General features: G+C 37.5%; 1 protein-coding gene across 2 annotated transcripts in view; it reads right to left on the reverse strand.

Annotated features, from left to right (window-relative positions):
• The window catches only part of LOC121320007 (protein-methionine sulfoxide oxidase mical3a-like), a 105,445-nt gene extending 95,761 nt beyond the window's left edge, over positions 1 to 9,684 (reverse strand). For both annotated transcript variants that reach the window (XM_041258079.1, XM_041258078.1), the window contains exon 1: positions 9,532 to 9,684. The gene's annotated coding sequence lies outside the window, so the exon portion shown is untranslated. The remainder of the gene's footprint in view (positions 1 to 9,531) is intronic.
• Between the last annotated feature and the right edge of the window lie 6,836 nt (positions 9,685 to 16,520).

The raw sequence follows: 16,520 nt of genomic DNA on the forward strand, positions 1-16,520 counted from the left end.
TTTTTGCTTTTATAACCATAACCACAACATTAAACAACTATTAAATGCAAGTGCCATTAAATATTCAAAGAAAACATATTTGGACAGTTACATCTGAAACTGGTCTTCCTCTGGGATATACTATAATAACATTGTATATATACTCAGACACCAACTCAGACAGCAAAGCTATGCCATGAATGATCTCTTAAGTCAATGTTATCATTTGAAAAATAAATTCTACAAAACACTGGGAGCCTTCCTCAAGACTAGGGATGATATGTACTGTATAACTAGAATCAAGCTTTCTTAACAGTTCAAAATCCACCACAGTCTGTTCTGAAGTGTCATACCACCCTCACAGCTCAAACACTGGGGATCAGTTGTCATAGAAACTGGCTCTTCCTGGCATATCCTATGAGCATGATCACGGAAGCTGTACAGCTCATCTAATTTCTGTCGTTTCTCTATGCTGTTCCCAAACAGTCATCTGGTCAGCCTATTCTTTATGCCATGGTACCATATTGGCACTAGTTACTAGATACTGTATTAGGACCACTGTAGAATATTCTGCTCATGGTTCTGCTAGGGTTTATTATAATGGTGTCATTTTTATTAAAGGACAACCATCAGTTATACAAAATGGACCACTTTTACTACAGACTGATTTTTCAGAAGGTACCTGAATAGCAGACTTTCTGAAAAAAAAAAGCTTTCAAACCATAAAAATGTGTTTTTGAGAAGCGCTGATATCCTCATAGTCATAGAAACTCAAAATACGTCTTACTTATGAATATTGTATTTATTACAGGAAATAGAAGTTCTCCTTTAGTCACGGCTGCAGTCACACAAATTTACAGCACAAGTTAGTTTACCCTCCTGTCAATACCCCAGCACCCCACACTGGTCCACTGGGCTGTACTGTATGACACCTCAATGATACACTACAAGAAAGGGACCCACTTGTTGTGCAGCTGTGCAAATGTTTGGACACATGATATCACAGCAGTACAAAAAGAGCATTTAAATCACAAAGAAAACTGACAAAGTGAAAAAAGGGAAGACTATTAGCTAGTGACAGCTGAAGCTGTGGGATTTTAAATAACAGTAGCTGGGGTTATAGTGCTAATATACTATGTTCCATACTGTACCTTATTTATTTATTTATTTATAGCTAAATCAGTTGTGAGCATGCACTCTTCCTGGTTTCATTAGACTTACATACTCCTTTCTTCTGTAAAACATGGCACATCATTTTTTTTCAAATAGACAATGTAAAAACAAACAAGATAATTGTACCGTACTACAAAGTGGGAGCAATATTTGCAGGCTTTTCACAGAGAACAGTGTTGTGTGCTGAGTAATGTGGTAAGGCTTTAATTTCACAACATACTTGTCAAAGTGGTTTCTTACTTTTGGCAGCAAGGCCAAGCATATAAATACTTACTTTAAATCACAAAATCACAAGTCTTCTGATTTCCACACTGTTACTGAGAGATTCAGCCAACGCCCAATACAAAACTTCTGGATATAGATGAGTCCACATATAAATAAAAGAGCTAAAAGCACCCCAGACTCATCAAAGGCATATTAGGTAATCACGTGTCGGAAATGAGGTTAGGATCATTGCTTGTTTGAAAGCAGCATGGGTCAGAATTTGTTAATGAAGACATATTTGTAAAATGCTTTTGTCATGCAAAGGCAACAGTTAACACAGTGCAGAAGCTTTTGTGGCATTTATTCTTAAAAGGAATCAGTCATTCTAACAATTATCCAATTATATTGTCACACACACACACACACACACACACACATTGTCTGGTTTATTTTATCAGGAAAAACCTAAATTGGAGCTAATTCACAATATAACTGTAGGCTTTGTGTAGGTTCCTAAAAAAATATAGTTCTTATTAGAATTTCAAAATACCACTAGGGCTCTTGGCAGTCCCAAGTCCTAAAACCCTGCTGGATTTTTACAGTGTAGCTCCCAAATAACATATAGATATATGAAGGGATACTAACACTCACTTTTATCATAAATGAGAACAGAAGTTTGCACTCTGGGCTGAAATAGCCAGTATTCCAGATGTAGCACTAAGATTAGCACTTTGATCAATTGACCACATCATATCTCTAAGTTCTAACATATGCAGCTTGGGCCAGATTTAACCAGGCCTTCACTATACTTCTAGAGTTATTTGCACCATTGACTGTGAAATCAAAATGCAACTGCAACACAACTACAGCAGTAATGCTTTTGACTCAATAATTAGTTGCACACTACAAGTCTTCAAGAATAGGTTGTACATCCTCTTAAACCAAAATTATTAACACAATTATACAAATATTTTGTCTTTCTCAGAGCTTTCTTTGTTAATTACAAATAATCATCACAAAAAACTACTGTAGTTTTATTGTTTCCTCAGTACCACACTTTCTACTAGTTGTAATTTTCCTTTAAAGAAAGAGTAGCTTTTATGGTAAAATTTAATTATCTGGATTTACACCAAAAAAAAAACACACTATATGTTTAAATGTATTTTGATTTTGTAATGGATAGAAAGCTTATAATTCATTACCTTAAGCATTCAAAACACAATCAAATGTTGTGTAAGGGCATTAAGGCTTTTCCTCGCTCACTCAATCTCTGCAAAATATGGTTTAGGTATCAATCATGTGGGAGTGCTGTGAAGTAATTCAGACGTGACACAATCTATTGTACAGTACTCTGCTTCTCTGTAGTCTGGGATGAAGATACATTTTTTGTTTTACAAAGCTTTATAAGGGAATCAATTAACCTTGCAAGTATGCATAGACATGCTTCCAAAAGGCTGAAATGTGATGTGCATTATCAATAGCAACGACCATTACAGTAATAAAAAAAAAAAAAAAAAAAAAAAAAAAAAAAAGTATTGCTTCAACAAATCTAAACCTGTCACTCTGCCCTCTACACATACAGCTGTGGGTCATGTAACATGCTCCCTTATCAACATTCTTTTGGAAAAATTCTATGAAGTGGTTTACTTAGAACATGATCTAAACAGCTGAGTTTTATTTTAACGGCAGGATTAACCTACAACTTCTGAGGAGGGTCCTTGTTGATCTTACCCCACTTGGGCTTTGTCAGAGCTCTCTGATCCACTTCAAGACGAAACTCTTCTACATACCGGTAATTTAAAACCAAAGTGAAATGTTCACTTTTCTGGATATTTGTCTTTTCTAAATACATCACACATATATAACACTTGATACTTCTGCTTCAGGGCACATTTGCTGCAACCCTTGCAATTTGAATTCACTATTGAGTTTCTTATTACAGTGCAGGGCACTGCATAAACAAGCATGTTGTGAACACAGTTTTCGGCCAAACAGTCCATTACTCCACCAGGGAGGAGAAAGAGGGGGTTCTGTAACGCTGAAACAAAGCCAGATATAAAACTATTCACAGCAAATTATATTTCATGCTTTTCTTGGAATGCAAAACAAGAGCAGTTTCAGTAATTAGAATGTGTTAGACATTCATCACATCTGCTAGACATCATAGAAAAGCTTTGCACTGTTGACAGTACAACGCAGGAACACATTCCAATTCTGGATCTCTGGTATTCACTTTTTAAATGTGTTGTGCCCAATTTAAATGTTAAAATAAATAGTTGTTACATATTCAAAAAGCCTGGTACCTCGGAAGACCATGTTGAAAACATCAGTTCCTGTATACTGAGGTCATATTTAGTTGTAAAATTATATAACATTACATTTGTCAAGAAACACCTATATTGCTAAAAATAGGCAACCCTCTTAAAATGTCTTTACTAAAATTGACATTCATGGTGAGATTTATACATTCTGCTTCAGCAGACAAATACCTACCTTAGATCATAGAATGACGTAGTGGCAAGCAGGTTTCAAAAGAGCAAGGTGTGTAGCTACAACTACCTTTGATGGAGGCCTTTAAAGAACTTTATAATAACGCATAAATAAAGCACATTATTTATATACACAGTACACTACACAGTCTGTATTGTATTTTAACTACAGTATGTTAGAAATAGAAAATAGCCTAAGCCAGGCCTGTGTGTGGGAGTGTAATGGGATGCACATTTTGTTGCTGATGTTACAGTGTTTGGAAAAAAATGACCCTGCATGCTGCGCTTGTAAAATTATACCCTGTCTGGTGTGTTATTACACTAGCACCAGTATGACTATGATGACTGAAGTAGAGTTCCACTAGTTAAGCTCTGCTTTGCTCTGCCTGATAGACACCAGCAACTGAGGCTGTCTGTAGTACTGTACGAGCAACAGAATAGTCTCTCTATGTCAGGCTTCAGCAATGCACAGACATATTTCACCTCAGGTGGAAGAGGAACCCTGTGCATTTATTTTGCACCAATCCTTCTTCTTACTGGTTGTACTATTACTGGTCTTGCTTATTGTGCTGAGAATCTGATTGCAGCTAAGCCATTGGAGGAATCTGAACACAAACAGTGACTGGTTGTCTGGAAGTATCTACAAAGAACCAAAAGATTCTCAACAGATGAAAACAACATGGATACCTAATGCTGATGCTAATACAAGTTAATATGAAAGAACAGATGGATAATCTTTGCAGATTTAATAGGCCACTTTAAATGTACTCTACAGTAAATCTGATCAAACGATTTCAAATGTGCAAAAACTGCTTAGTTTTAGAAATACAGCCAATTCCGTCCTGACTGGGATTTTTTTTCAGTATTTCATCCGTTGTAATAGCTACTGTAGGGTAGCTATTTGCATTATATGTTAATCAATTATGTGAGGGACAGCGGAGCCCTTTTACACATAATCTTGTGTTTCTATTTTGTTGTCCAAACCCTGTACATCTGCGGCCTCTTCTTGTTTGCAATCTGCATTGAGAAGAACTTCAGGGAGAGGTGCCAGGAACAACCAGGGAGACATACAGCACTGACAGGGAGATCCTGCCACTATCAGCTCAGCAGAGTTCATTTCCATGGTGCTGCATGCAATACACTTAGCACTCAATAAAGTTCTGCTTTGTTGTCAGACACAGTTATTTCAGAGGAATAGCATATGTGAAAGATATACCCAGGGAAGGACAAGGCACGTCCATATACAGTCAGTACTCGGATATCCGTTACTCAGATACACGTCAGTCGCGTTTTACCACCCTTGTGTTAATGATGCAAAGCCTATCTCTTCAATGAAACAATTTGTCTGGTTATCCGTCACTGCCCACGTTTTTTTTTTTTTTTTATTCTCTCTAATGCCAAATCAGTCGGTCTTGTATCGTGCAGTTTCACAGCGCTTCCTCCAGTTTCACCTGACAAAAATGCAGCCAAAACAAAGCAAACGAGACAAGCTAGGGTAATGCAACAGTTAATCATTAAACAGTTCTAGCTACTGTGATGTATTTTTTTTTTTTTATCTGTGATCTTTTGTTGCTTTTGTGCATTTCCATTTGCAAGTGAACCGTGACATTAGGGCCTTATCAAGCACTATATACTGCAATTTTGAATACTGACGACCTGGGATACTGTTTTAATTCTGGAAACAAGTTTTTTTTTTTTTTTTTTTTTTAATCTTTTGGTTTTGCTAAATTACATTGCCTTTTATGTTTTACGCAGTTCTGTGCATGGATAACATTTAGATTTTGTTTTGCGGTTAGGTCGTTAATGGGAAATTTTACATACCACTACAATATGTATCGGATTTGAAGGTATGTACTGTATTACAGTTAACGTGTTGTCTCTTTAGTTCTGGCAAGTGGTATCAGAATCATATTTCTGAATTAAAATACTACTCTTGAAAATATAGTACTGTGCCATCAAAGCCAATGCAGTAGGCCTACATCTAAATGGAACCCTATTTATTTTAAAACAGTCCTTTGATAGGCTGCTAATAGAAGCCACACGAGTGGCAGGATCTTGTGTATCCAATACTGATAAAGCTGTATTCCCAGCTTCCCAGAGGAATTAGATACATTAATGACTGAATAATGGTCGTGTATCTCTCCAAAACAACACCCTGCACTGATATTCTATAGCTCGCCACGGTGACCCTGCATCACATTGTTTTACCATGTCAATTTAATGCTCATAATCACTGTGCAGCTTACTACAACACAAGATCATGGCCATGTTTATGAAAAAAAAAAAAGCTGCTTTCCACAAGCCAGCAGTCATGCTGTGATGTATACAAGCACGTTCTGAGTTGTCTATAAAATCCTGTTCCCTTAAGGCTTTGGAGAGGATTTTCTTTGCTGATATTTTTAATATTTTATTCTGCTATATATACCCTCCCTTAAAAACACCATAAAACCAGGGATTTGGTACAGAAATACAATACAATAGCTCTGTAAATAATTATATTTGGTACTGAAATAATTATGCTATCACGCACTGCTTGAAGACATGTTTTTAATAATTTTTAGTGCCACTGTCCTTATAAAAGTTTGCCACAGTATTTCTGTAGTTTTTTCCCTTAGCTATAATAAACATTTACCATCGTTTACTGTGGTTTGCCATGTTTATTGACATGCTTTACCATACCTTGCTTTTTTTAATGCACACCACTGGTTTGAAGAAATTGAGAAAAACTTATAGTCAAAATGTTTGTCATTGATTTTAGTTACTGGTTTAGCTAAAGGTGGCTTTCCAGGTAAGCTGAAAAGGTGTGTCATTTAACACACTTTATCAAAGGTCCTTCTCTGCATTTACTATTCCCTGATAGACAGATGCACACAACATTACTCTTGTAATCCTTTCCAGTGCTGGTACGCAGCCATGAATGTGGATTAATCTAGAGCTGAGAAGTCAGCGAGACAGAGCTGAAGGAAACAAATGATCCTTCCCAGTTTCTGCACGCTTCGGACTCAGCTGAAATCTTCAAGGTACCTTCAAGGATTTGAACGCTCAGCTCAGGATAGTTTAAATCCTTATGTTTAAAAACACAAAGTACAGTAAGCAATTCATGTATCAGTCTGAGCATGCTTGATCCTGGAGAGACTGCCCATTCTCCTCTACAGCACAGCACTGATTTGTTTAATTGTGCTGTAAGCAGAGCTCTAAACCCCACATTGACAAACTCATTTTCAGCCAACAAATATAACGTAAATAAAATAAAAGAAGCCTATAACTGGCTTCTGATTTTTTCCCAGCTGCAATTTACCAGACAAGTCAGGAACCAGCTTATGGGGCATATTACATTAGCAAGTAAATTGAACAAACAAAACTGAATATTGCCTCAAAGCAACATTTGCTAATATAGGGTACATGACAAAAATAAAAAACAGAAGTAAATTCAGATATACATACAATTTTTTTTTTTATATAAGTGCGTTATGCTTCTTCAACCCATAGTACAGGAAGATATTAGCCAATACAAACTCAATCTAGCCTTCTCTCAAAGTATTAGAGTTCACAGATATTGCAAGAGAAAAATGCTGTGTAATACAGACACCTGACCGATAGAAGTTGTAGATAGAGATGAAAGTAAGACTGTCAGCATACGAGAGGACTCTGTACGCACCTTCCTCTTAATGGAACCAGGAAGACACTTACGCACTTTATAACTTGGGGTGGAGACCTCGCTAAATTTACCATTGAGTTTTTATGGATAAACTCCCATTGCATAGCTATAATGAGTCATTCCTGTTTTTTTGACTGGGAGCTTGATTAGTCACAGTGTAATATGATTACAAAGTGAAGTGTGTCTTATTAAGCTCCAAGTAAAATGTGTAATGGATTAAATTGCTATGCAATGGGATATTTCCCATGAGTTATTTCCATCCCTGCATAGAACATACAACTCAAACTATGAGCTAATACCCATATACAGCTTGTACTGAGGGTTTAGGGTTTTCATGTGAACAAGAATTGTACACTTGCCTTTCTATATTTGGCTTGTTAGGAATAATAATAATAATAATAATAATAATAATAATAATAATAATAATAATAATAATAATAATAATAATAATAATAATAAAACGCTCCTTGCATATCTAGGATTTTTTTTAAAGTTGTTGTAAAATAATACTTTTCGTACAGTCCTATTTTATTGCTGTGGTGATTCATGCCCATGTGGAGTGCAGAACAGTAAATGAACACTTTATGACAGTCAATGCAAATACCTCACAAATGCAACATGTGCGTTATGCGATGTAAATCAAGGTAAAGACAATCAACAGCTTTTTAGAAGACTGTGCCTGAGGTACATTGATTTCTGAAAGAGCATTTTTTCTTTACTTGAAAGGAAACCATTTTTCTTACTGCAGATGCAGAAAGTAGAACATTCCAAGACAGTGATGCCAGAATGTTATGGCACAGAGAGATGTAATGTTTGGGATGAGTTCAGTAACCTTAGCAACACACCCTGTGAAGTTTGAAAATCACTACACCGCAGCTTAATAAATTCATTGTAATAATGATACCCCTTTCAAAATAACCAGCCTTCCATAATTTGTGGGGTTGCAGTTTGTAAATTACAGCTCACAAGACTTGAAGCCAATAGTGGGGCTTTATGCACCCACACAGCTCTGTTGGGAAGACTTTGTATGGGCAGCAAAGGCTTTTGAGCTAAGTGTAGGCCATGACTGAAAGTTGGGTTATAGGAACCATGGGAACCCCAGTTCCCCAATCTATCTCCACATCCAGTGTATTTCACTATTGCGGAAAGACATTTTGGGAAGTCCTACAGTACATTAAGGACTATATTTTGACTTCATAGAGCACGTCCAAACAAAGGCCAGAGGAATATCATAACATTGACTTGCTTACTGATACCAAATTAACATTCAAGGTGCCTACCTTAAAAATCTCAAAGACCGATCCTCGTATCAGGTAAAATGGCTCCACAGCTGTCTGAACCATAAACAGTTATGTATTTATTGCAGGAGGCTGATGTTTCTCAACCAAATTAAAATATGAACCTAATTCAACAAACACATTAATAAGAACACATATAAAAAGCCTTACAGATCTTAGAAATATCAGGATTGTAAACCACAAGAGCATTTTAGAAAGCCTTTGCAGCTCTGTGAGATCAGTTAGAATGCTGCATATAGGAAAGCGGACCATCTTGAGCTTCCATGAACACGCATTTCTATTTACAGACATGTACATCTGCATGCTTATGAATCAGTATTGTATTCACTACTGCAGCCCTGTGATTATAGCCAAATTACAATAAATGTCATTTGACTGTTATAATGGGCAGATGAATGGGTGCATAGATTATATTATGCATTCTTCTGCCAAAGACTGTTAACATATATTATTATCATCTGTTCACCACAATGCAATAAAATATTTCCATTTGAGCAATAACACAAGCAAATGGCAGCTTCAGATATCCTTAGCAAAAACAACACATTAGGAGAGCTTTTCAATATTGCCTTTATTAAACAAGCAGACCAAGCATGCCTCCATTTAAAAACAGACATCATACAGTACACTACACAAGGCATGGTGCTATTATCAATCCCAGAATAAACATGTAAAGCATTACGCAAATGCATGGCATTCTCAGACAAAATGCATGCAGGCTGGTACTTACAGTTACTCAGTTGATTGTCGTATGTTTCTCTTTATGGTTCTTTATGGCCATGAACTGTAGGTGTTTGGTGACAGATATTGCTCCCCTTTCTATTCCATTGCTGATGGTAAATATAACACCAGTGGTAAACAGCAGTAGAGCTCCTACACATGCTCTCTCTCTCTCTCTCTCTCTCTCTCTCTCTCTCTCTCTCTCTCTCTCTCTCTCTCTCTCCAAGGTCAGGAGAAAGATCTGCCTAGCAGGCCGAGGCTCCTCCCCCACAACATGCTTGCTTTGGCTCCAGCAGCCAGGCCCTTTCTCTTTCTCCCCCATAAACCAGATTAACCCCCCTGACTGCTGAGCCAAAATACAAACAGATTTACCCACCGCCTGCTGAGGCAATGATGCTTAAATGTAGGCCAGTTAAACAAAAATTTGGACAGCAGTCTTTTACTGAACATAAGCAGCCCTTTTGAAGCCTGTGGATCTCAGCACTGTATACAGTATGTGGTATGATGTACCTAGAGATATACTGTAGTGAGATAAATACAGATTTGCCATAACAGCACTTGGTACAGCTGCTGTGGAAAAGCCACAAGGAAATGGTTTATGCTACTAGTCACATTTTAAAACTGGTTTACTTTTCTTGCATTTCCAGAGTGGTTCTGTGTTATCACTCCATCACACAATTCTCAGTCAAATCCAAAGAAGCAACATTGAGGGGGTGGGGAGGCAGGACGATTGGACTGAGGGTTTAATTGCAGGTTGGGAGGGGTGAGGTCTTAAATTGACCAAAATCTTACTTAACATTAATAGCAGCCTATACTGAAGCAAGTTAAACAGGGAAGGCAAATTTCTAGTAAGGAGAAATAACTTTCCATGTTTTATTATCTCTTAGACAATTGATATTAAGTTAACCCAAGATGCTACTTCAGATTTAGCAGAGAGGGTAGAACAAGAGGACATAAATGGAAGTTATGTTCTAAACCTAAAAGTGATTTTAGAACACAAGGTAGGAACAACTTTCACGCAATGAAATTCTCATGATGATATTATTTTCATTATAAAGCAGTGCACCCTGCTGGTCGAAATAAAGAATTAACAAAAAATAACAACAAACTGGCAAAGTGACCACTTGAAGGTCGTTTGAATGACAATACTAGTTCAATCTCTACAGAAGTGGAGTCCAAAGTTGGCCCTTCCATTCCTGGTCTTTGTTACAACCCTGTTCTAAATTGTTTACTTGAACCAATTAACCCTCCATCAGACTCTGTAGTTAATTATATAATGTTACCTGTTAAACATGACTGTGATTGGACACCCCTGCTTTACAGCCTGCCGATCTATATAATCTCACTCCCGCTATTCCACAGATATTAAGGTAGATCTATACTTTGCTTTAGATGATCCAGTTTGCGGTGGATGGAATAATTATGACACAGAATCCTGAAGAAAATGTCAGTTTAAATTTAATGTTGTTGCAGATGGCTTTTGAAGAAAAAGCCAAGTTGTTTATGTTTAGGCTCACGATACTCTTCACTCAAGCCAGTAGACGCAATCACAATCTGATCCTTGCACAGCAAGGTGCAGCTTTAACTGATGATGGGATTAGTGGGTAGAAATGGGACAACTTTGCTTTTCCGGTACTGAAACAGGGCTCAACACACAATTATGATAATGAAATGTTTCAAGAACAATGACATTCTCATTATGAACTGCATTGTAGTTGTACATATTGTTGAAATCTTAAGGAATTCAATGACTTCCTGTAACCCCTACCCCTCATAATCTCCACTGGCCCTTGTCTAACACTACAGGTCTGTTAATGCTACTGATCCAAGATTAAAAGTGCAGTGACAGAGTAAAGCAATGGTGTCACAGAAGGAAAACACTGTCTATATTATGTATAAAGTAAATTCAACTACGGTCATATTGTCTTTAACTTTCTCATGGGAGTCTAGAGAAAAATGAATAGTATTCAAGTATAACAGAATTTTAATTATACCTTTTTTATCACTTGAGAGCACATTTGATTTATAAGGACATTTGATAATGAAGTTTTGGGGTTATGTGTTTTTGGGTGGTGGTTGGCAGGGATGGGGCTAATTCCTATCCCTGCCAAATACATGTGAGAATGTAGCTGTTCCCAAATTAGATCATTGGTGCTAATTGGGAACATGATATAAACATGGATCTTGAAGCTTCATTAGATGGAGACTACAAGGGAGCTGGGAACAAAGGCAAGTACTGAGTGCAGTTTAATGGGCTATGGGCTATGGGCTATGGGCTATGGGCTATGGGCTATGGGCTATGGGCTATGGGCTATGGGCTATGGGCTATGGGCTATGGGCTATGGGCTATGGGTGTCTTAGTTTAGGTAAAACAAGTGTTTAGTCTAGGTCTTCAAAAGGAGACAGGCTTTTGTTTAGTTTCTTTGTGTTTGGAAATGAACAAATATACAGGCACTGCCCTGTTTTATTTCATTCTGTGGTCCAGTGTCTCTCTTCACATCAGAAGTGGAAAAGGTCCAGCATGTTACCCCAGTTTGTATTGGTGCGTATTCTTATTGACTGTCCACAAGCAGTGTAGTCCAGAATGAAGTCCTATACTGGCTAATTTACTATGTAAACCTAAATTGCTAATATATAGTATCTCTGTCTTAAATACAGTTAAACCCCATTTAATATCACGGAATGTGGGTTGAGCAAAAATAGTAACAAGCAGACTTTTTGTCAGTAACCTGGCAAAAAAGCATTAAGAAATACAAATCTTCCTGCTTTGATGTGCATTTTGATAGGTATTTAATATTACAAGTGTTCATAAAAAAAAGTAAACCTTCTAATCTTATATGCTTTCCCCCAAATTAGTATTATCGTTTTTGCTCAGCCCCTTTTATGTGATATTAAATGGGTTATAGATAACTTCTCCATATAACTGGCAAGACAGTTTCCATGCTTGACTTGCTGTACTGAACATCTGAAATGTTATTTTACAGTACAATGATGACGTCGAATTGGCGTGATCAGTTGGTTATTGAGAGAAAGTCTGTCTAAAAATATAAATACCGTATTACTTTGAGTTAACGCTGTGGCGTTTATTTTAAATTGTTAGACATACGCGGCAGAGCTTATTCAATGGCGGCGGTAATTAGAAATACTACGGCTCCACACACAACGAATGAATAAATAACTTCAGGGGGCTCTTGCAGGTGTTTCCCCAGAGCCTGTAACTTGTGAGAGACGATCCTTCAGGACTGCCCAACTGATATGCTGGCTCTCAAGTTTACGCACGACTCCTATTTCTACATGGGGTCCCAGCCACAGATGTGGGATTGTGTTGCCCGGGTCCTACCTCACTGGAAACCACACATGCCACTGTATGGTAATGTGTAAAAAACATGACGTATAAATACATAGATGTAACATACAGTGGATGTGTTCGACATTCCTCGTTAGGGCAGGCTGGATTTGAAGTCGGTACTCCTGCACCCAGATTTGGTTTTGTATTGTCACTGACTAATGTTAATGCATGAACATTGCACGTTGATTAAAAACGGATTCTTCCTAGTCCTAGGATTACATCTGAATTATCCTTAATACTATTTAAAAAATAGAAAACCCCAGTGTATTAGATAGCAAATTGTTTTAATTTTTTTGTGTAGTGGTAGCATTAAATTGTCACATGTTTGAAATGGACTTTCTTTCCCTTATTTAGTTATATGCGCTCCCTAGATACCTGAAAGGCATGTGTGCTTTTGGATTGGTGGAGACAAATGTATATGACCGGGCAGAAAAAATGACAAAGAGGTAAAAACTGTAATTGTTCTGATTTAAAAAACAAAATTTGATTAAACGTGTAAATGCATTCATACATGCTGGTCAGCAAGCTTATGTATCATATACCACAATTTATAAATATATTGTTACAAGAACAAAAAAAAATAAAAAAAAATTATCGGTTTTGCCAGTGCGGTATTCCCCTTACCATCACAATCTAAGGAGTGATCTTTTTCAGCAGTGACCTCTGGTGGTGAAGATTAGTAATGACCCCTGGTTAAGATGGAAAAACCTTCATCGGGGTTGCAGATCATTATCGTCCACTCATTGCCACCGGTTTTAGTATTAAATTAATAAGTAATATATCCTACAACCAAAAAAAAAAAAAACTTCGTATAGCACCACTGCATAAAAGCATCACACCCGATGTTGCGTGACATTGGTACCTTATAAATCTCTATAAAATATAGAAAGCCAACTGATTTACAGTAAACGCCAAATATGGAAAAAACAGCACTTTGAATCAATGATGCATTAACTGAAATAGATGTTCTGGTATTTTAGACTCCTTACTTTTGTTTTAAATGGTTTTGAATAGATTATTACTGAAATTCCATAACATACTGAACTGGTACTGTTTGTAAATAATACATTGACTCAGAATAATGGAGTCAGGAATGAACCCGGTGCTTCAGTTTCCTCTGTCATTCCCCTCAGGATCTGTCTCCTGAACCCCGGCGACGCCTGGTCTGTGCATTCCATCGCACGTGTGTGTGTCTATATAGAAATTGTGTTTCTGCACCGGTCGCTACCCTCAGCCAGTAATTCTGCATTGGTAGGAAATTGATACCCTTTGGGGTGCCACTGGACTTCTGGGACATCTTGCGCATTCAGGTCTGTTGCCTGTTTTTTTTGAAGAGGAGACCGTTATCTATTCAGAGTTGGAGGATTAAAAGAATATTTGCTCATTTTTGAATACATTATTCAAATTGTATAAAGTTCAGTTTTTGAATTGGTACGTGCCCTTAGCTTTGTCAGATGTGTGCTAAGTGAAAGCTGAAAATGTGCTTGTAACATACTATGTATTTGATAGCTGGACATGTGGCAGTGCACTGTATTTTTTCATACCATATGCACGACAGCAGGTGACGGGGACGCTGCTGCAGTTTTTGTGTGTTTCCAGGTACGAGCGTTGGTGACAGATGGAAGGAGGTCGTTTAGGTCACCAAGCCGAGGACCACATTCTGTTTTTCAACGATTTTCACTTCCTGATGTCCTCACTGGGATCCAAGGAGGAGGAAACTACCGGTCGGGTGACGGTGTCTCTACAGGAGCGTGTGAAGTAAGCGAGCGTGCTGGTTCACAGTCTGCAGATCATACAGCACAACGAGTACCCTGAAGCAAATTCATCAGCACAGGGGAGCATTTAGAATCTGATGTCAAGTTTGCAATAAATCATTGTTTAGAGTGACCTTTTAATGGAAAAGGATCAACGATGCAGGAATGTGGATTTTTAAAATGTGTCTGCAAAAGGAATAAGCATAAGGAAAACAATTTGAAAACTTTTAATTCATTTGATGCAGGAATTTGTAACTGTTAAATAGCATTTGCTAAGGAATGCAGATTACTGACTAGGTGCAACTTTTTACCCTGTGGTGCCAAAACAATGTTTAGAGGGTTAACATTCATAGTTATATTCCATGTTCCCATTGAAAATAAATAAGCCAGTTTACACATGGCTTGGAACATGCAACCTATGTACAGTAATTTAACTTTTCTACAACAGTTTAGATGTCATTCGTCTTCTAAATCAGATCTTGCATACACGTTTTAAAAAATGAGGACATGCCACTTGGAGAAGCATCACTTGATTCATTTTATGCCCATCGCTGAGGCCTGTGTTAATTTCTTTTAACCAGGGCTCTGGGAGAAAGCTACCAGCATGCATTAGGCCAGGACCTGGGTGTCCCCATGTGTGAGGCTGTGGTGGAGTTTGCAGTTTGACAATGGCAACTATAGCAGAATTGTAGAACTGCTGCATCTCATCCAGTAACAGATCAAGGGGATCGGAGGAAGTGATGCACAGGTAACTGCTGCTACAGTGTGTGACATTTTGGTGGTTTTTATTTATTTATTTTTTTACAGACCTAATTTAATCCATACAGGACAGGACAGAGCGGGAAATGAGGTTGGATATTTCACATGTTTTAGAATCCAAAGCAGGAATGCCTCTGCTTGGTATTGACAGTACATTGTCATGATTGTGTATTTAATATTGTACTGTAATCCAATCTGCATTACCTAGTAAAATAAACTTTATTTTTTTTAGTGGGGAGAAATACTGTTGCTTTATTGAAACGCATTGTGTGTTCTTTTGAAATAAAAGCTGTTTTTAAATATATGGGGTAATTTATTCATAAGAACATAAGAACATAAGAAAGTTTACAAACGAGAGGAGGCCATTCGGCCCATCTTGCTCGTTTGGTTGTTAGTAGCTTATTGATCCCAAAATCTCATCAAGCAGCTTCTTGAAGGATCCCAGGGTGTCAGCTTCAACAACATTATTGGGGAGTTGATTCCAGACCCTCACAATTCTCTGTGTAAAAAAGTGTCTCCTATTTTCTGTTCTGAATGCCCCTTTTTCTAAACTCCATTTGTGACCCCTGGTCCTTGTTTCTTTTTTCAGGCTGAAAAAGTCCCTTGGGTACACTGTCAATACCTTTTAGAATTTTGAATGCTAAATTAGGTCGCCACGTAGTCTTCTTTGTTCAAGATGTAGAATTCTTTTAGCCTGTCTGCATATGACTTTTAAGCCCGGAATCATTCTGGTCGCTCTTCTGCATTTGCAGAGCAGCAATATCTTTTTTTATAGGTACAGAACTGAACACAATATTTATGAGGTCTTAGTGCATTGTACAGTTTTATTACTTCCCTTGATTTAAATTCTGCCAATGTATCCGAGCATCTTAATTGAGTAACTGAGTCAACAAAAACTCCTAGGTCTTTTTCATAGATTCCTTGCAAAATGTACATTTTTAATAACCTAAAGTAAACCAGGCTGCTTGTTACAAGAGCTGTTATACCAGAATGTCTTTCCTAGCAGGGATATCTTCAGTCAGCTGTTATTAATGCAGCTCTAAAATGGAGGATAAATCTCACCAGAAACTAGCCAGGTAAGTATCTACTGTAATGTATGTCTTATTTTTTTTAACCTAAATCAACGCTGTGCACACT

This window comes from Polyodon spathula, chromosome 8, assembly GCF_017654505.1.
Source record: "Polyodon spathula isolate WHYD16114869_AA chromosome 8, ASM1765450v1, whole genome shotgun sequence".
In the NCBI taxonomy this organism is placed as follows: Eukaryota; Metazoa; Chordata; class Actinopteri; order Acipenseriformes; family Polyodontidae; genus Polyodon; species Polyodon spathula.